The sequence below is a fragment of the Rhinoderma darwinii genome, chromosome 3 (genome assembly GCF_050947455.1).
Source record: "Rhinoderma darwinii isolate aRhiDar2 chromosome 3, aRhiDar2.hap1, whole genome shotgun sequence".
In the NCBI taxonomy this organism is placed as follows: Eukaryota; Metazoa; Chordata; class Amphibia; order Anura; family Rhinodermatidae; genus Rhinoderma; species Rhinoderma darwinii.
Window position 1 is genome coordinate 411,132,683 of NC_134689.1, and position 18,944 is coordinate 411,151,626.

The 18,944-nt window shown below is 35.9% G+C and overlaps 20 non-coding genes across 20 annotated transcripts; all 20 read right to left on the bottom strand.

Moving 5' to 3' along the window:
* Positions 1 to 661: 661 nt before the first annotated feature.
* TRNAW-CCA (transfer RNA tryptophan (anticodon CCA)) lies at positions 662 to 733 on the bottom strand. Its single transcript has one exon. It is a non-coding gene; the product is annotated as a tRNA-Trp (tRNA).
* An 815-nt stretch (positions 734 to 1,548) lies between these two features.
* TRNAW-CCA (transfer RNA tryptophan (anticodon CCA)) lies at positions 1,549 to 1,620 on the bottom strand. Its single transcript has one exon. It is a non-coding gene; the product is annotated as a tRNA-Trp (tRNA).
* Positions 1,621 to 2,435: 815 nt separating this feature from the next.
* Positions 2,436 to 2,507, bottom strand: TRNAW-CCA (transfer RNA tryptophan (anticodon CCA)). Its single transcript has one exon. It is a non-coding gene; the product is annotated as a tRNA-Trp (tRNA).
* An 815-nt stretch (positions 2,508 to 3,322) lies between these two features.
* On the bottom strand, positions 3,323 to 3,394 carry TRNAW-CCA (transfer RNA tryptophan (anticodon CCA)). Its single transcript has one exon. It is a non-coding gene; the product is annotated as a tRNA-Trp (tRNA).
* Positions 3,395 to 4,209: 815 nt separating this feature from the next.
* Positions 4,210 to 4,281, bottom strand: TRNAW-CCA (transfer RNA tryptophan (anticodon CCA)). The gene has a single exon. It is a non-coding gene; the product is annotated as a tRNA-Trp (tRNA).
* An 815-nt stretch (positions 4,282 to 5,096) lies between these two features.
* TRNAW-CCA (transfer RNA tryptophan (anticodon CCA)) lies at positions 5,097 to 5,168 on the bottom strand. The gene has a single exon. It is a non-coding gene; the product is annotated as a tRNA-Trp (tRNA).
* An 815-nt stretch (positions 5,169 to 5,983) lies between these two features.
* TRNAW-CCA (transfer RNA tryptophan (anticodon CCA)) lies at positions 5,984 to 6,055 on the bottom strand. Its single transcript has one exon. It is a non-coding gene; the product is annotated as a tRNA-Trp (tRNA).
* An 815-nt stretch (positions 6,056 to 6,870) lies between these two features.
* TRNAW-CCA (transfer RNA tryptophan (anticodon CCA)) lies at positions 6,871 to 6,942 on the bottom strand. Its single transcript has one exon. It is a non-coding gene; the product is annotated as a tRNA-Trp (tRNA).
* Positions 6,943 to 7,757: 815 nt separating this feature from the next.
* On the bottom strand, positions 7,758 to 7,829 carry TRNAW-CCA (transfer RNA tryptophan (anticodon CCA)). The gene has a single exon. It is a non-coding gene; the product is annotated as a tRNA-Trp (tRNA).
* An 815-nt stretch (positions 7,830 to 8,644) lies between these two features.
* On the bottom strand, positions 8,645 to 8,716 carry TRNAW-CCA (transfer RNA tryptophan (anticodon CCA)). The gene has a single exon. It is a non-coding gene; the product is annotated as a tRNA-Trp (tRNA).
* Positions 8,717 to 9,531: 815 nt separating this feature from the next.
* Positions 9,532 to 9,603, bottom strand: TRNAW-CCA (transfer RNA tryptophan (anticodon CCA)). The gene has a single exon. It is a non-coding gene; the product is annotated as a tRNA-Trp (tRNA).
* An 815-nt stretch (positions 9,604 to 10,418) lies between these two features.
* On the bottom strand, positions 10,419 to 10,490 carry TRNAW-CCA (transfer RNA tryptophan (anticodon CCA)). The gene has a single exon. It is a non-coding gene; the product is annotated as a tRNA-Trp (tRNA).
* Positions 10,491 to 11,305: 815 nt separating this feature from the next.
* On the bottom strand, positions 11,306 to 11,377 carry TRNAW-CCA (transfer RNA tryptophan (anticodon CCA)). Its single transcript has one exon. It is a non-coding gene; the product is annotated as a tRNA-Trp (tRNA).
* An 815-nt stretch (positions 11,378 to 12,192) lies between these two features.
* TRNAW-CCA (transfer RNA tryptophan (anticodon CCA)) lies at positions 12,193 to 12,264 on the bottom strand. The gene has a single exon. It is a non-coding gene; the product is annotated as a tRNA-Trp (tRNA).
* An 814-nt stretch (positions 12,265 to 13,078) lies between these two features.
* On the bottom strand, positions 13,079 to 13,150 carry TRNAW-CCA (transfer RNA tryptophan (anticodon CCA)). The gene has a single exon. It is a non-coding gene; the product is annotated as a tRNA-Trp (tRNA).
* Positions 13,151 to 14,853: 1,703 nt separating this feature from the next.
* TRNAW-CCA (transfer RNA tryptophan (anticodon CCA)) lies at positions 14,854 to 14,925 on the bottom strand. Its single transcript has one exon. It is a non-coding gene; the product is annotated as a tRNA-Trp (tRNA).
* Positions 14,926 to 15,740: 815 nt separating this feature from the next.
* Positions 15,741 to 15,812, bottom strand: TRNAW-CCA (transfer RNA tryptophan (anticodon CCA)). Its single transcript has one exon. It is a non-coding gene; the product is annotated as a tRNA-Trp (tRNA).
* Positions 15,813 to 16,625: 813 nt separating this feature from the next.
* TRNAW-CCA (transfer RNA tryptophan (anticodon CCA)) lies at positions 16,626 to 16,697 on the bottom strand. Its single transcript has one exon. It is a non-coding gene; the product is annotated as a tRNA-Trp (tRNA).
* Positions 16,698 to 17,511: 814 nt separating this feature from the next.
* Positions 17,512 to 17,583, bottom strand: TRNAW-CCA (transfer RNA tryptophan (anticodon CCA)). The gene has a single exon. It is a non-coding gene; the product is annotated as a tRNA-Trp (tRNA).
* An 814-nt stretch (positions 17,584 to 18,397) lies between these two features.
* TRNAW-CCA (transfer RNA tryptophan (anticodon CCA)) lies at positions 18,398 to 18,469 on the bottom strand. The gene has a single exon. It is a non-coding gene; the product is annotated as a tRNA-Trp (tRNA).
* Positions 18,470 to 18,944: the final 475 nt, after the last annotated feature.

Here is an 18,944-nt window from a genome sequence, read left to right on the forward strand (position 1 = left end):
TGTTAGCGTTAAATGCTTCCAAGTAAATAATGGGACGCTGAGAGTGAGATTTTTACTCGATAAGGAAATCCTCTGTAAGCATTTTTCTTTCTTTAACTAAATTGGATTTAAGGGCCATGCGATTTTACAAAGAAATTGAGTATAAGTAGAAATCAAAAATACCATTTAAGGTGAAGATGGATAACAAGAAAGGCTATTGAGTTTTCTTCAACATTTCTTAGGTGCCATCTATTTACTATGTACAAATATATCAATGTAGGGTACATTTTTTTATTTATTATTTTATTTTTAAAGCCAGGGCTTTAACCAGAACAAGACAGCATCAAGTACGTCGGGAGGAAAAAAAATTCACCATCATCACAGACTGAGATTCTTTACTGTAAGAGCAGTGAGACTTTGGAACTCTCTGCCAAAGGATTTTGTGATGGTTGATTTGTTGAATGATTTAAGAGGAACCTGGATATCTTTCTTGATACAACAGCAACATTTTCCCTTTTTTCATTGCAATAATAAAGGCTGCGAAGATATTGCCGCTTTAAAAAAGGAGAAGTCCAAAAACGTTGACTTCAAGGTGAGTCCTAATTCTCTTATCAAAGGAACTGGAACTAGCTGGATGAAAATTAGCATTCTGTACTCACATTATGATGATCAAAGCAACAACTGACCCTGACGTGATTTGAACACGCAACCTTCTGATCTGGAGTCAGACACGCTACCGTTGCGCCACAAGGTCATTTGATGATGAATTTATTGACCCTGTTCAGAACCAATGTCTTGTTGACAAAATGCTGATTACCTGCTCATTCTGATTGATTGAAGAAACCGGTTTTAAATTAAACCAATTTTAACCAAACTCCAAAAGCCTAGAAGCTTCGTGCCATCTTGCCGTTAGCGTTAAATGCTTCCAAGTAAATAATGGGACGCTGAGAGTGAGATTTTTACTCGATAAGGAAATCCTCTGTAAGTATTTTTCTTTCTTTAACTAAATTGGATTTAAGGGCCATGCGATTTTACAAAGAAATTGAGTATGAGTAGAAATCAAAAATACCATTTAAGGTGAAGATGGATAACAAGAAAGGCTGTTGAGTTTTCTTCAACATTTCTTAGGTGCCATCTATTTACTATGTACAAATATATCAATGTAGGGTACATTTTTTTTATTTATTATTTTATTTTTAAAGCCAGGGCTTTAACCAGAACAAGAGAGCATCAAGTACGTCGGGAGGAAAAAAAATTCACCATCATCACAGACTGAGATTCTTTACTGTAAGAGCAGTGAGACTTTGGAACTCTCTGCCAAAGGATTTTGTGATGGTTGATTTGTTGAATGATTTAAGAGGAACCTGGATATCTTTCTTGATACAACAGCAACATTTTCCCTTTTTTCATTGTAATAATAAAAGCTGCGAAGATATTGCCACCTTAAAAAAGGAGAAGTCCAAAAAGTTTGACTTCAAGGTGAGTCCTAATTCTCTTATCAAAGGAACTGGAACTAGCTGGATGAAAATTAGCATTCTGTACTCACATTATGATGATCAAAGCAACAACTGACCCTGACGTGATTTGAACACGCAACCTTCTGATCTGGAGTCAGACGCGCTACCGTTGCACCACAAGGTCATTTGATGATGAATTTATTGACCCTGTTCAGAACCAATGTCTTGTTGACAAAATGCTGATTACCTGCTCATTCTGATTGATTGAAGAAACCGGTTTTAAATTAAACCAATTTTAACCAAACTCCAAAAGCCTAGAAGCTTCGTGCCATCTTGCCGTTAGCGTTAAATGCTTCCAAGTAAATAATGGGACGCTGAGAGTGAGATTTTTACTCGATAAGGAAATCCTCTGTAAGCATTTTTCTTTCTTTAACTAAATTGGATTTAAGGGCCATGCGATTTTACAAAGAAATTGAGTATAAGTAGAAATCAAAAATACCATTTAAGGTGAAGATGGATAACAAGAAAGGCTATTGAGTTTTCTTCAACATTTCTTAGGTGCCATCTATTTACTATGTACAAATATATCAATGTAGGGTACATTTTTTTATTTATTATTTTATTTTTAAAGCCAGGGCTTTAACCAGAAAAAGACAGCATCAAGTACGTCGGTAGGAAAAAAAATTCACCATCATCACAGACTGAGATTCTTTACAGTAAGAGCAGTGAGACTTTGGAACTCTCTGCCAAAGAATTTTGTGATAGTTGATTTGTTGAATGATTTAAGAGGAACCTGGATATCTTTTTTGATACAACAGCAACATTTTCCCTTTTTTCATTGCAATAATAAAAGCTGCGTAGATATTGCCGCCTTAAAAAAGGAGAAGTCCAAAAACTTTGACTTCAAGGTGAGTCCTAATTCTCTTATCAAAGGAACTGGAACTAGCTGGATGAAAAACTAGCATTCTGTACTCTAATTATGATGATCAAAGCAACAACTGACCCTGACCTGATTTGAACACGCAACCTTCTGATCTGGAGTCAGACGCGCTACCGTTGCGCCACAAGGTCATTTGGTTATGAATTTATTGACCCTGTTCAGAACCAATGTCTTGTTGACAAAATGCTGATTACCTGCTCATTCTGATTGATTGAAGAAACCGGTTTTAAATTAAACCAATTTTAACCAAACTCCAAAAGCCTAGAAGCTTCGTGCCATCTTGCCGTTAGCTTTAAATGCTTCCAAGTAAATAATGGGACGCTGAGAGTGAGATTTTTACTCGATAAGGAAATCCTCTGTAAGCATTTTTCTTTCTTTAACTAAATTGGATTTAAGGGCCATGCGATTTTACAAAGAAATTGAGTATAAGTAGAAATCAAAAATACCATTTAAGGTGAAGATGGATAACAAGAAAGGCTATTGAGTTTTCTTCAACATTTCTTAGGTGCCATCTATTTACTATGTACAAATATATCAATGTAGGGTAAATTTTTTTATTTATTAGTTTATTTTTAAAGCCAGGGCTTTAACCAGAACAAGACAGCATCAAGTACGTCGGGAGGAAAAAAAATTCACCATCATCACAGACTGAGATTCTTTACTGTAAGAGCAGTGAGACTTTGGAACTCTCTGCCAAAGGATTTTGTGATGGTTGATTTGTTGAATGATTTAAGAGGAACCTGGATATCTTTCTTGATACAACAGCAACATTTTCCCTTTTTTCATTGCAATAATAAAAGCTGCGTAGATATTGCCGCCTTAAAAAAGGAGAAGTCCAAAAAGTTTGACTTCAAGGTGAGTCCTAATTCTCTTATCAAAGGAACTGGAACTAGCTGGATGAAAAACTAGCATTCTGTACTCTCATTATGATGATCAAAGCAACAACTGACCCTGACGTGATTTGAACACGCAACCTTCTGATCTGGAGTCAGACGCGCTACCGTTGCGCCACGAGGTCATTTGATGATGAATTTATTGACCCTGTTCAGAACCAATGTCTTGTTGACAAAATGCTGATTACCTGCTCATTCTGATTGATTGAAGAAACCGGTTTTAAATTAAACCAATTTTAACCAAACTCCAAAAGCCTAGAAGCTTCGTGCCATCTTGCCGTTAGCGTTAAATGCTTCCAAGTAAATAATGGGACGCTGAGAGTGAGATTTTTACTCGATAAGGAAATCCTCTGTAAGCATTTTTCTTTCTTTAACTAAATTGGATTTAAGGGCCATGCGATTTTACAAAGAAATTGAGTATAAGTAGAAATCAAAAATACCATTTAAGGTGAAGATGGATAACAAGAAAGGCTATTGAGTTTTCTTCAACATTTCTTAGGTGCCATCTATTTACTATGTACAAATATATCAATGTAGGGTACATTTTTTTATTTATTAGTTTATTTTTAAAGCCAGGGCTTTAACCAGAACAAGACAGCATCAAGTACGTCGGGAGGAAAAAAAATTCACCATCATCACAGACTGAGATTCTTTACTGTAAGAGCAGTGAGACTTTGGAACTCTCTGCCAAAGGATTTTGTGATGGTTGATTTGTTGAATGATTTAAGAGGAACCTGGATATCTTTCTTGATACAACAGCAACATTTTCCCTTTTTTCATTGCAATAATAAAAGTTGCGAAGATATTGCCGCTTTAAAAAAGGAGAAGTCCAAAAAGTTTGACTTCAAGGTGAGTCCTAATTCTCTTATCAAAGGAACTGGAACTAGCTGGATGAAAAACTAGCATTCTGTACTCTCATTATGATGATCAAAGCAACAACTGACCCTGACGTGATTTGAACACGCAACCTTCTGATCTGGAGTCAGACGCGCTACCGTTGCGCCACAAGGTCATTTGATGATGAATTTATTGACCCTGTTCAGAACCAATGTCTTGTTGACAAAATGCTGATTACCTGCTCATTCTGATTGATTGAAGAAACCGGTTTTAAATTAAACCAATTTTAACCAAACTCCAAAAGCCTAGAAGCTTCGTGCCATCTTGCCGTTAGCGTTAAATGCTTCCAAGTAAATAATGGGACGCTGAGAGTGAGATTTTTACTCGATAAGGAAATCCTCTGTAAGCATTTTTCTTTCTTTAACTAAATTGGATTTAAGGGCCATGCGATTTTACAAAGAAATTGAGTATAAGTAGAAATCAAAAATACCATTTAAGGTGAAGATGGATAACAAGAAAGGCTATTGAGTTTTCTTCAACATTTCTTAGGTGCCATCTATTTACTATGTACAAATATATCAATGTAGGGTACATTTTTTTATTTATTATTTTATTTTTAAAGCCAGGGCTTTAACCAGAACAAGACAGCATCAAGTATGTCGGGAGGAAAAAAAATTCACCATCATCACAGACTGAGATTCTTTACTGTAAGAGCAGTGAGACTTTGGAACTCTCTGCCAAAGGATTTTGTGATGGTTGATTTGTTGAATTATTTAAGAGGAACCTGGATATCTTTCTTGATACAACAGCAACATTTTCCCTTTTTTCATTGCAATAATAAAAGCTGCATAGATATTGCCGCCTTAAAAAAGGAGAAGTCCAAAAACTTTGACTTCAAGGTGAGTCCTAATTTTCTTATCAAAGGAACTGGAACTAGCTGGATGAAAAACTAGCATCCTGTACTCTCATTATGATGATCAAGGCAACAACTGACCCTGACGTGATTTGAACACGCAACCTTCTGATCTGGAGTCAGACGCGCTACCGTTGCGCCACAAGGTCATTTGATGATGAATTTATTGACCCTGTTCAGAACCAATGTCTTGTTGACAAAATGCTGATTACCTGCTCATTCTGATTGATTGAAGAAACCGGTTTTAAATTAAACCAATTTTATCCAAACTCCAAAAGCCTAGAAGCTTCGTGCCATCTTGCCGTTAGCGTTAAATGCTTCCAAGTAAATAATGGGACGCTGAGAGTGAGATTTTTACTCGATAAGGAAATCCTCTGTAAGCATTTTTCTTTCTTTAACTAAATTGGATTTAAGGGCCATGCGATTTTACAAAGAAATTGAGTATAAGTAGAAATCAAAAATACCATTTAAGGTGAAGATGGATAACAAGAAAGGCTATTGAGTTTTCTTCAACATTTCTTAGGTGCCATCTATTTACTATGTACAAATATATCAATGTAGGGTACATTTTTTTATTTATTATTTTATTTTTAAAGCCAGGGCTTTAACCAGAACAAGACAGCATCAAGTACGTCGGGAGGAAAAAAAATTCACCATCATCACAGACTGAGATTCTTTACTGTAAGAGCAGTGAGACTTTGGAACTCTCTGCCAAAGGATTTTGTGATGGTTGATTTGTTGAATGATTTAAGAGGAACCTGGATATCTTTCTTGATACAACAGCAACATTTTCCCTTTTTTCATTGCAATAATAAAAGCTGCGAAGATATTGCCGCTTTAAAAAAGGAGAAGTCCAAAAAGTTTGACTTCAAGGTGAGTCCTAATTCTCTTATCAAAGGAACTGGAACTAGCTGGATGAAAAACTAGCATTCTGTACTCTCATTATGATGATCAAAGCAACAACTGACCCTGACGTGATTTGAACACGCAACCTTCTGATCTGGAGTCAGACGCGCTACCGTTGCGCCACAAGGTCATTTGATGATGAATTTATTGACCCTGTTCAGAACCAATGTCTTGTTGACAAAATGCTGATTACCTGCTCATTCTGATTGATTGAAGAAACCGGTTTTAAATTAAACCAATTTTAACCAAACTCCAAAAGCCTAGAAGCTTCGTGCCATCTTGCCGTTAGCGTTAAATGCTTCCAAGTAAATAATGGGACGCTGAGAGTGAGATTTTTACTCGATAAGGAAATCCTCTGTAAGCATTTTTCTTTCTTTAACTAAATTGGATTTAAGGGCCATGCGATTTTACAAAGAAATTGAGTATAAGTAGAAATCAAAAATACCATTTAAGGTGAAGATGGATAACAAGAAAGGCTATTGAGTTTTCTTCAACATTTCTTAGGTGCCATCTATTTACTATGTACAAATATATCAATGTAGGGTACATTTTTTTATTTATTATTTTATTTTTAAAGCCAGGGCTTTAACCAGAACAAGACAGCATCAAGTATGTCGGGAGGAAAAAAAATTCACCATCATCACAGACTGAGATTCTTTACTGTAAGAGCAGTGAGACTTTGGAACTCTCTGCCAAAGGATTTTGTGATGGTTGATTTGTTGAATTATTTAAGAGGAACCTGGATATCTTTCTTGATACAACAGCAACATTTTCCCTTTTTTCATTGCAATAATAAAAGCTGCATAGATATTGCCGCCTTAAAAAAGGAGAAGTCCAAAAACTTTGACTTCAAGGTGAGTCCTAATTTTCTTATCAAAGGAACTGGAACTAGCTGGATGAAAAACTAGCATCCTGTACTCTCATTATGATGATCAAGGCAACAACTGACCCTGACGTGATTTGAACACGCAACCTTCTGATCTGGAGTCAGACGCGCTACCGTTGCGCCACAAGGTCATTTGATGATGAATTTATTGACCCTGTTCAGAACCAATGTCTTGTTGACAAAATGCTGATTACCTGCTCATTCTGATTGATTGAAGAAACCGGTTTTAAATTAAACCAATTTTATCCAAACTCCAAAAGCCTAGAAGCTTCGTGCCATCTTGCCGTTAGCGTTAAATGCTTCCAAGTAAATAATGGGACGCTGAGAGTGAGATTTTTACTCGATAAGGAAATCCTCTGTAAGCATTTTTCTTTCTTTAACTAAATTGGATTTAAGGGCCATGCGATTTTACAAAGAAATTGAGTATAAGTAGAAATCAAAAATACCATTTAAGGTGAAGATGGATAACAAGAAAGGCTATTGAGTTTTCTTCAACATTTCTTAGGTGCCATCTATTTACTATGTACAAATATATCAATGTAGGGTACATTTTTTTATTTATTATTTTATTTTTAAAGCCAGGGCTTTAACCAGAACAAGACAGCATCAAGTACGTCGGGAGGAAAAAAAATTCACCATCATCACAGACTGAGATTCTTTACTGTAAGAGCAGTGAGACTTTGGAACTCTCTGCCAAAGGATTTTGTGATGGTTGATTTGTTGAATGATTTAAGAGGAACCTGGATATCTTTCTTGATACAACAGCAACATTTTCCCTTTTTTCATTGCAATAATAAAAGCTGCGAAGATATTGCCGCTTTAAAAAAGGAGAAGTCCAAAAAGTTTGACTTCAAGGTGAGTCCTAATTCTCTTATCAAAGGAACTGGAACTAGCTGGATGAAAAACTAGCATTCTGTACTCTCATTATGATGATCAAAGCAACAACTGACCCTGACGTGATTTGAACACGCAACCTTCTGATCTGGAGTCAGACACGCTACCGTTGCACCACAAGGTCATTTGATGATGAATTTATTGACCCTGTTCAGAACCAATGTCTTGTTGACAAAATGCTGATTACCTGCTCATTCTGATTGATTGAAGAAACTGGTTTTAAATTAAACCAATTTTAACCAAACTCCAAAAGCCTAGAAGCTTCGTGCCATCTTGCCGTTAGCGTTAAATGCTTCCAAGTAAATAATGGAACGCTGAGAGTGAGATTTTTACTCGATAAGGAAATCATCTGTAAGCATTTTTCTTTCTTTAACTAAATTGGATTTAAGGGCCATGCGATTTTACAAAGAAATTGAGTATAAGTAGAAATCAAAAATACCATTTAAGGTGAAGATGGATAACAAGAAAGGCTATTGAGTTTTCTTCAACATTTCTTAGGTGCCATCTATTTACTATGTACAAATATATCAATGTAGGGTACATTTTTTTATTTATTATTTTATTTTTAAAGCCAGGGCTTTAACCAGAACAAGACAGCATCAAGTACGTCGGGAGGAAAAAACAATTCACCATCATCACAGACTGAGATTCTTTACTGTAAGAGCAGTGAGACTTTGGAACTCTCTGCCAAAGGATTTTGTGATGGTTGATTTGTTGAATGATTTAAGAGGAACCTGGATATCTTTCTTGATACAACAGCAACATTTTCCCTTTTTTCATTGCAATAATAAAAGCTGCGAAGATATTGCCGCTTTAAAAAAGGAGAAGTCCAAAAAGTTTGACTTCAAGGTTAGTCCTAATTCTCTTATCAAAGGAATTGGAACTAGCTGGATGAAAATTAGCATTCTGTACTCACATTATGATGATCAAAGCAACAACTGACCCTGACGTGATTTGAACACGCAACCTTCTGATCTGGAGTCAGACGCGCTACCGTTGCGCCACAAGGTCATTTGATGATGAATTTATTGACCCTGTTCAGAACCAATGTCTTGTTGACAAAATGCTGATTACCTGCTCATTCTGATTGATTGAAGAAACCGGTTTTAAATTAAACCAATTTTATCCAAACTCCAAAAGCCTAGAAGCTTCGTGCCATCTTGCCGTTAGCGTTAAATGCTTCCAAGTAAATAATGGGACGCTGAGAGTGAGATTTTTACTCGATAAGGAAATCCTCTGTAAGCATTTTTCTTTCTTTAACTAAATTGGATTTAAGGGCCATGCGATTTTACAAAGAAATTGAGTATAAGTAGAAATCAAAAATACCATTTAAGGTGAAGATGGATAACAAGAAAGGCTATTGAGTTTTCTTCAACATTTCTTAGGTGCCATCTATTTACTATGTACAAATATATCAATGTAGGGTACATTTTTTTATTTATTATTTTATTTTTAAAGCCAGGGCTTTAACCAGAACAAGACAGCATCAAGTACGTCGGGAGGAAAAAAAATTCACCATCATCACAGACTGAGATTCTTTACTGTAAGAGCAGTGAGACTTTGGAACTCTCTGCCAAAGGATTTTGTGATGGTTGATTTGTTGAATTATTTAAGAGGAACCTGGATATCTTTCTTGATACAACAGCAACATTTTCCCTTTTTTCATTGCAATAATAAAAGCTGCATAGATATTGCCGCCTTAAAAAAGGAGAAGTCCAAAAACTTTGACTTCAAGGTGAGTCCAAATTCTCTTATCAAAGGAACTGGAACTAGCTGGATGAAAAACTAGCATCCTGTACTCTCATTATGATGATCAAAGCAACAACTGACCCTGACGTGATTTGAACACGCAACCTTCTGATCTGGAGTCAGACGCGCTACCGTTGCGCCACAAGGTCATTTGATGATGAATTTATTGACCCTGTTCAGAACCAATGTCTTGTTGACAAAATGCTGATTACCTGCTCATTCTGATTGATTGAAGAAACCGGTTTTAAATTAAACCAATTTTATCCAAACTCCAAAAGCCTAGAAGCTTCGTGCCATCTTGCCGTTAGCGTTAAATGCTTCCAAGTAAATAATGGGACGCTGAGAGTGAGATTTTTACTCGATAAGGAAATCCTCTGTAAGCATTTTTCTTTCTTTAACTAAATTGGATTTAAGGGCCATGCGATTTTACAAAGAAATTGAGTATAAGTAGAAATCAAAAATACCATTTAAGGTGAAGATGGATAACAAGAAAGGCTATTGAGTTTTCTTCAACATTTCTTAGGTGCCATCTATTTACTATGTACAAATATATCAATGTAGGGTACATTTTTTTATTTATTATTTTATTTTTAAAGCCAGGGCTTTAACCAGAACAAGACAGCATCAAGTACGTCGGGAGGAAAAAAAATTCACCATCATCACAGACTGAGATTCTTTACTGTAAGAGCAGTGAGACTTTGGAACTCTCTGCCAAAGGATTTTGTGATGGTTGATTTGTTGAATGATTTAAGAGGAACCTGGATATCTTTCTTGATACAACAGCAACATTTTCCCTTTTTTCATTGCAATAATAAAAGCTGCATAGATATTGCCGCCTTAAAAAAGGAGAAGTCCAAAAACTTTGACTTCAAGGTGAGTCCTAATTCTCTTATCAAAGGAACTGGAACTAGCTGGATGAAAAACTAGCATTCTGTACTCTCATTATGATGATCAAAGCAACAACTGACCCTGACGTGATTTGAACACGCAACCTTCTGATCTGGAGTCAGACGCGCTACCGTTGCGCCACAAGGTCATTTGATGATGAATTTATTGACCCTGTTCAGAACCAATGTCTTGTTGACAAAATGCTGATTACCTGCTCATTCTGATTGATTGAAGAAACCGGTTTTAAATTAAACCAATTTTATCCAAACTCCAAAAGCCTAGAAGCTTCGTGCCATCTTGCCGTTAGCGTTAAATGCTTCCAAGTAAATAATGGGACGCTGAGAGTGAGATTTTTACTCGATAAGGAAATCCTCTGTAAGCATTTTTCTTTCTTTAACTAAATTGGATTTAAGGGCCAAGCGATTTTACAAAGAAATTGAGTATAAGTAGAAATCAAAAATACCATTTAAGGTGAAGATGGATAACAAGAAAGGCTATTGAGTTTTCTTCAACATTTCTTAGGTGCCATCTATTTACTATGTACAAATATATCAATGTAGGGTACATTTTTTTATTTATTATTTTATTTTTAAAGCCAGGGCTTTAACCAGAACAAGACAGCATCAAGTACGTCGGGAGGAAAAAAAATTCACCATCATCACAGACTGAGATTCTTTACTGTAAGAGCAGTGAGACTTTGGAACTCTCTGCCAAAGGATTTTGTGATGGTTGATTTGTTGAATGATTTAAGAGGAACCTGGATATCTTTCTTGATACAACAGCAACATTTTCCCTTTTTTCATTGCAATAATAAAAGCTGCATAGATATTGCCGCCTTAAAAAAGGAGAAGTCCAAAAACTTTGACTTCAAGGTGAGTCCTAATTCTCTTATCAAAGGAACTGGAACTAGCTGGATGAAAAACTAGCATTCAGTACTCTCATTATGATGATCAAAGCAACAACTGACCCTGACGTGATTTGAACACGCAACCTTCTGATCTGGAGTCAGACGCGCTACCGTTGCGCCACAAGGTCATTTGATGATGAATTTATTGACCCTGTTCAGAACCAATGTCTTGTTGACAAAATGCTGATTACCTGCTCACTCTGATTGATTGAAGAAACCGGTTTTAAATTAAACCAATTTTAACCAAACTCCAAAAGCCTAGAAGCTTCGTGCCATCTTGCCGTTAGCGTTAAATGCTTCCAAGTAAATAATGGGACGCTGAGAGTGAGATTTTTACTCGATAAGGAAATCCTCTGTAAGCATTTTTCTTTCTTTAACTAAATTGGATTTAAGGGCCATGCGATTTTACAAAGAAATTGAGTATAAGTAGAAATCAAAAATACCATTTGAGGTGAAGATGGATAACAAGAAAGGCTATTGAGTTTTCTTCAACATTTCTTAGGTGCCATCTATTTACTATGTACAAATATATCAATGTAGGGTACATTTTTTTATTTATTATTTTATTTTTAAAGCCAGGGCTTTAACCAGAACAAGACAGCATCAAGTACGTCGGGAGGAAAAAAAATTCACCATCATCACAGACTGAGATTCTTTACTGTAAGAGCAGTGAGACTTTGGAACTCTCTGCCAAAGGATTTTGTGATGGTTGATTTGTTGAATGATTTAAGAGGAACCTGGATATCTTTCTTGATACAACAGCAACATTTTCCCTTTTTTCATTGCAATAATAAAAGCTGCATAGATATTGCCGCCTTAAAAAAGGAGAAGTCCAAAAACTTTGACTTCAAGGTGAGTCCTAATTCTCTTATCAAAGGAACTGGAACTAGCTGGATGAAAAACTAGCATTCTGTACTCTCATTATGATGATCAAAGCAACAACTGACCCTGACGTGATTTGAACACGCAACCTTCTGATCTGGAGTCAGACGCGCTACTGTTGCGCCACAAGGTCATTTGCTAATGAATTTATTGACCCTGTTCAGAACCAATGTCTTGTTGACAAAATGCTGATTACCTGCTCATTCTGATTGATTGAAGAAACCGGTTTTAAATTAAACCAATTTTAACCAAACTCCAAAAGCCTAGAAGCTTCGTGCCATCTTGCCGTTAGCGTTAAATGCTTCCAAGTAAATAATGGGACGCTGAGAGTGAGATTTTTACTCGATAAGGAAATCCTCTGTAAGCATTTTTCTTTCTTTAACTAAATTGGATTTAAGGGCCATGCGATTTTACAAAGAAATTGAGTATAAGTAGAAATCAAAAATACCATTTAAGGTGAAGATGGATAACAAGAAAGGCTATTGAGTTTTCTTCAACATTTCTTAGGTGCCATCTATTTACTATGTACAAATATATCAATGTAGGGTACATTTTTTTATTTATTATTTTATTTTTAAAGCCAGGGCTTTAACCAGAACAAGACAGCATCAAGTACGTCGGGAGGAAAAAAAATTCACCATCATCACAGACTGAGATTCTTTACTGTAAGAGCAGTGAGACTTTGGAACTCTCTGCCAAAGGATTTTGTGATGGTTGATTTGTTGAATGATTTAAGAGGAACCTGGATATCTTTCTTGATACAACAGCAACATTTTCCCTTTTTTCATTGTAATAATAAAAGCTGCGAAGATATTGCCGCCTTAAAAAAGGAGAAGTCCAAAAAGTTTGACTTCAAGGTGAGTCCTAATTCTCTTATCAAAGGAATTGGAACTAGCTCGATGAAAATCAGCATTCTGTACGCACATTATGATGATCAAAGCAACAACTAACCCTGACGTGATTTGAACACGCAACCTTCTGATCTGGAGTCAGATGTGCTACCGTTGCGCCACAAGGTCATTTGATGATGGATTTATTGACCCTGTTCAGAACCAATGACTTGTTGAAAAAATGCTGATTACCTGCTCATTCTGATTGATTGAAGAAACCGGTTTTAAAATAAACCAATTTTAACCAGACTCCAAAAGCCTAGAAGCTTCGTGCCATCTTGACGTTAGCATTAAATGTTTCCAAGTAAATAATGGGACGCTGAGAGTGAGATTTTTACTCGATAAGGAAATCCTCTGTAAGCATTTTTCTTTCTTTAACTAAATTGGATTTAAGGGCCATGTGATTTTACAAAGAAATTGAGTATGAGTAGAAATCAAAAATACCATTTAAGGTGAAGATGGATAACAAGAAAGGCTATTGAGTTTTCTTCAACATTTCTTAGGTGCCATCTATTTACTATGTACAAATATATCAATGTAGGGTACATTTTTTTATTTATTATTTTATTTTTGAAGCCAGAGCTTTAACCAGAACAAGGGAGCATCAAGTGCGTTGGGAGGAATAAAAATTCACCATCATCACAGACTGAGATTCTTTACTGTAAGAGCAGTGAGACTTTGGAACTCTCTGCCAAAGGATTTTGTGATGGTTGATTTGTTGAATGATTTAAGAGGAACCTGGATGTTTTTCTTGATACAACAGCAACATTTTCCCTTTTTTCATTCTAATAACAAAAACTGTGCAGATATTGCTGCCTTAAAAAAGGAGAAGTCCTAAAAAGTTGACTTCAAGGTGAATCCTAATTCTCTTATCAAAGGAATTGGAACTAGCTGGATGAAAATTACCATTCTGTACTCTCATTATGACGATCAAAGCAACAACTGACCCTGACGTGATTTGAACACGCAACCTTCTGATCTGGAGTCAGATGGGCTACCGTTGCGCCACAAGTTCTTTTGATGATGAATTTATTGACCCTGTTCAGAACCAATGTCTTGTTGACAAAATGCTAATTACCTGCTCATTCTGATTGATTGAAGAAACTGGTTTTAAAATAAACCAATTTTAACCAGACTCCAAAAGCCTAGAAGCTTCGTGCCATCTTGCCGTTAGCGTTAAATGCTTCCAAGTAAATAATGGGACGCTGAGAGTGAGATTTTTGCTCGATAAGGAAATCCTCTGTAAGCATTTTTCTTTCTTTAACTAAATTGGATTTAAGGGCCAATGCGATTTTACAAAGAAATTGAGTATAAGTAGAAATCAAAAATACCATTTAAGGTGAAGATGGATAACAAGAAAGGCTATTGAGTTTTCTTCAACATTTCTTAGGTGCCATCTATTTACTATGTACAAATATATCAATGTAGGGTACATTTTTTATTTATTATTTTATTTTTAAAGCCAGGGCTTTAACCAGAACAAGACAGCATCAAGTACGTCGGGAGGAAAAAAAATTCACCATCATCACAGACTGAGATTCTTTACTGTAAGAGCAGTGAGACTTTGGAACTCTCTGCCAAAGGATTTTGTGATGGTTGATTTGTTGAATGATTTAAGAGGAACCTGGATATCTTTCTTGATACAACAGCAACATTTTCCCTTTTTTCATTGCAATAATAAAAGCTGCGAAGATATTGCCGCTTTAAAAAAGGAGAAGTCCAAAATTCTCAATGACTTCAAGGTGAGTCCTAATTCTCTTATCAAAGGAACTGGAACTAGCTGGAAGAAAATTAGCATTCTGTACTCACATTATGACGATCAAAGCAACAACTTACCCTGACGTGATTTGAACACGCAACCTTCTGATCTGGAGTCAGACGCGCTACCGTTGCACCACAAGGTCATTTGATGATGAATTTATTGACCCTGTTCAGAACCAATGTCTTGTTGACAAAATGCTGATTACCTGCTCATTCTGATTGATTGAAGAAACCGGTTTTAAATTAAACCAATTTTAACCAAACTCCAAAAGCCTAGAAGCTTCGTGCCATCTTGCCGTTAGCGTTAAATGCTTCCAAGTAAATAATGGGACGCTGAGAGTGAGATTTTTACTCGATAAGGAAATCCTCTGTAAGCATTTTTCTTTCTTTAACTAAATTGGATTTAAGGGCCATGCGATTTTACAAAGAAATTGAGTATAAGTAGAAATCAAAAATACCATTTAAGGTGAAAATGGATAACAAGAAAGGCTATTGAGTTTTCTTCAACATTTCTTAGGTGCCATCTATTTACTATGTACAAATATATCAATGTAGGGTACATTTTTTTATTTATTATTTTATTTTTAAAGCCAGGGCTTTAACCAGAAAAAGACAGCATCAAGTACGTCGGGAGGAAAAAAAATTCACCATCATCACAGACTGAGATTCTTTACAGTAAGAGCAGTGAGACTTTGGAACTCTCTGCCAAAGGATTTTGTGATGGTTGATTTGTTGAATGATTTAAGAGGAACCTGGATATCTTTCTTGATACAACAGCAACATTTTCCCTTTTTTCATTGCAATAATAAAAGCTGCGTAGATATTGCCGCCTTAAAAAAGGAGAAGTCCAAAAACTTTGACTTCAAGGTGAGTCCTAATTCTCTTATCAAATGAACTGGAACTAGCTGGATGAAAAACTAGCATTCTGTACTCTCATTATGATGATCAAAGCAACAACTGACCCTGACGTGATTTGAACACGCAACCTTCTGATCTGGAGTCAGACGCACTACTGTTGCGCCACAAGGTCATTTGATGATGAATTTATTGACCCTGTTCAGAACCAATGTCTTGTTGACAAAATGCTGATTACCTGCTCATTCTGATTGATTGAAGAAACCGGTTTTAAATTAAACCAATTTTAACCAAACTCCAAAAGCCTAGAAGCTTCGTGCCATCTTGCCGTTAGCGTTAAATGCTTCCAAGTAAATAATGGGACGCTGAGAGTGAGATTTTTACTCGATAAGGAAATCCTCTGTAAGCATTTTTCTTTCTTTAACTAAATTGGATTTAAGGGCCATGCGATTTTACAAAGAAATTGAGTATAAGTAGAAATCAAAAATACCATTTAAGGTGAAGATGGATAACAAGAAAGGCTATTGAGTTTTCTTCAACATTTCTTAGGTGCCATCTATTTACTATGTACAAATATATCAATGTAGGGTACATTTTTTATTTATTATTTTATTTTTAAAGCCAGGGCTTTAACCAGAACAAGACAGCATCAAGTACGTCGGGAGGAAAAAAAATTCACCATCATCACAGACTGAGATTCTTTACTGTAAGAGCAGTGAGACTTTGGAACTCTCTGCCAAAGGATTTTGTGATGGTTGATTTGTTGAATGATTTAAGAGGAACCTGGATGTTTTTCTTGATACAACAGCAACATTTTCCCTTTTTTCATTCTAATAACAAAAACTGTGCAGATATTGCTGCCTTAAAAAAGGAGAAGTCCTAAAAAGTTGACTTCAAGGTGAATCCTAATTCTTTTATCAAAGGAATTGGAACTAGCTGGATGAAAATTACCATTCTGTACTCTCATTATGATGATCAAAGCAACAACTGACCCTGACGTGATTTGAACACGCAACCTTCTGATCTGGAGTCAGATGCGCTACCGTTGCGCCACAAGGTCTTTTGATGATGAATTTATTGACCCTGTTCAGAACCAATGTCTTGTTGACAAAATGCTAATTACCTGCTCATTCTGATTGATTGAAGAAACTGGTTTTAAAATAAACCAATTTTAACCAGACTCCAAAAGCCTAGAAGCTTCGTGCCATCTTGCCGTTAGCGTTAAATGCTTCCAAGTAAATAATGGGACGCTGAGAGTGAGATTTTTACTCGATAAGGAAATCCTCTGTAAGCATTTTTCTTTCTTTAACTAAATTGGATTTAAGGGCCATGCGATTTTACAAAGAAATTGAGTATAAGTAGAAATCAAAAATACCATTTAAGGTGAAGATGGATAACAAGAAAGGCTATTGAGTTTTCTTCAACATTTCTTAGGTGCCATCTATTTACTATGTACAAATATATCAATGTAGGGTACATTTTTTTATTTATTATTTTATTTTTAAAGCCAGGGCTTTAACCAGAACAAGACAGCATCAAGTACGTCGGGAGGAAAAAAAATTCACCATCATCACAGACTGAGATTCTTTACTGTAAGAGCAGTGAGACTTTGGAACTCTCTGCCAAAGGATTTTGTGATGGTTGATTTGTTGAATGATTTAAGAGGAACCTGGATATCTTTCTTGATACAACAGCAACATTTTCTCTTTTTTCATTGTAATAATAAAAGCTGCGAAGATATTGCCGCCTTAAAAAAGGAGAAGTCCAAAAAGTTTGACTTCAAGGTGAGTCCTAATTCTCTTATCAAAGGAATTGGAACTAGCTCGATGAAAATTAGCATTCTGTACGCACATTATGATGATCAAAGCAACAACTAACCCTGACGTGATTTGAACACGCAACCTTCTGATCTGGAGTCAGATGTGCTACCGTTGCGCCACAAGGTCATTTGATGATGGATTTATTGACCCTGTTCAGAACCAATGACTTGTTGAAAAAATGCTGATTACCTGCTCATTCTGATTGATTGAAGAAACCGGTTTTAAAATAAACCAATTTTAACCAGACTCCAAAAGCCTAGAAGCTTCGTGCCATCTTGACGTTAGCATTAAATGTTCCCAAGTAAATAATGGGACGCTGAGAGTGAGATTTTTACTCGATAAGGAAATCCTCTGTAAGCATTTTTCTTTCTTTAACTAAATTGGATTTAAGGGCCATGTGATTTTACAAAGAAATAGAGTATGAGTAGAAATCAAAAATACCATTTAAGGTGAAGATGGATAACAAGAAAGGCTATTGAGTTTTCTTCAACATTTCTTAGGTGCCATCTATTTACTATGTACAAATATATCAATGTAGGGTACATTTTTTTATTTATTATTTTATTTTTGAAGCCAGGGCTTTAACCAGAACAAGGGAGCATCAAGTACGTCGGGAGGAATAAAAATTCACCATCATCACAGACTGAGATTCTTTACTGTAAGAGCAGTGAGACTTTGGAACTCTCTGCCAAAGGATTTTGTGATGGTTGATTTGTTGAATGATTTAAGAGGAACCTGGATGTTTTTCTTGATACAACAGCAACATTTTCCCTTTTTTCATTCTAATAACAAAAACTGTGCAGATATTGCTGCCTTAAAAAAGGAGAAGTCCTAAAAAGTTGACTTCAAGGTGAATCCTAATTCTTTTATCAAAGGAATTGGAACTAGCTGGATGAAAATTACCATTCTGTACTCTCATTATGATGATCAAAGCAACAACTGACCCTGACGTGATTTCAACACGCAACCTTCTGATCTGGAGTCAGATGCGCTACCGTTGCGCCACAAGGTCTTTTGATGATGAATTTACTGACCCTGTTCAGAACCAATGTCTTGTTGACAAAATGCTAATTACCTGCTCATTCTGATTGATTGAAGAAACTGGTTTTAAAATAAACCAATTTTAACCAGACTCCAAAAGCCTAGAAGCTTCGTGCCATCTTGCCGTTAGCGTTAAATGCTTCCAAGTAAATAATGGGACGCTGAGAGTGAGATTTTTACTCGATAAGGAAATCCTCTGTAAGCATTTTTCTTTCTTTAACTAAATTGGATTTAAGGGCCATGCGATTTTACAAAGAAATTGAGTATAAGTAGAAATCAAAAATACCATTTAAGGTGAAGATGGATAACAAGAAAGGCTATTGAGTTTTCTTCAACATTTCTTAGGTGCCATCTATTTACTATGTACAAATATATCAATGTAGGGTACATTTTTTATTTATTATTTTATTTTTAAAGCCAGGGCTTTAACCAGAACAAGACAGCAT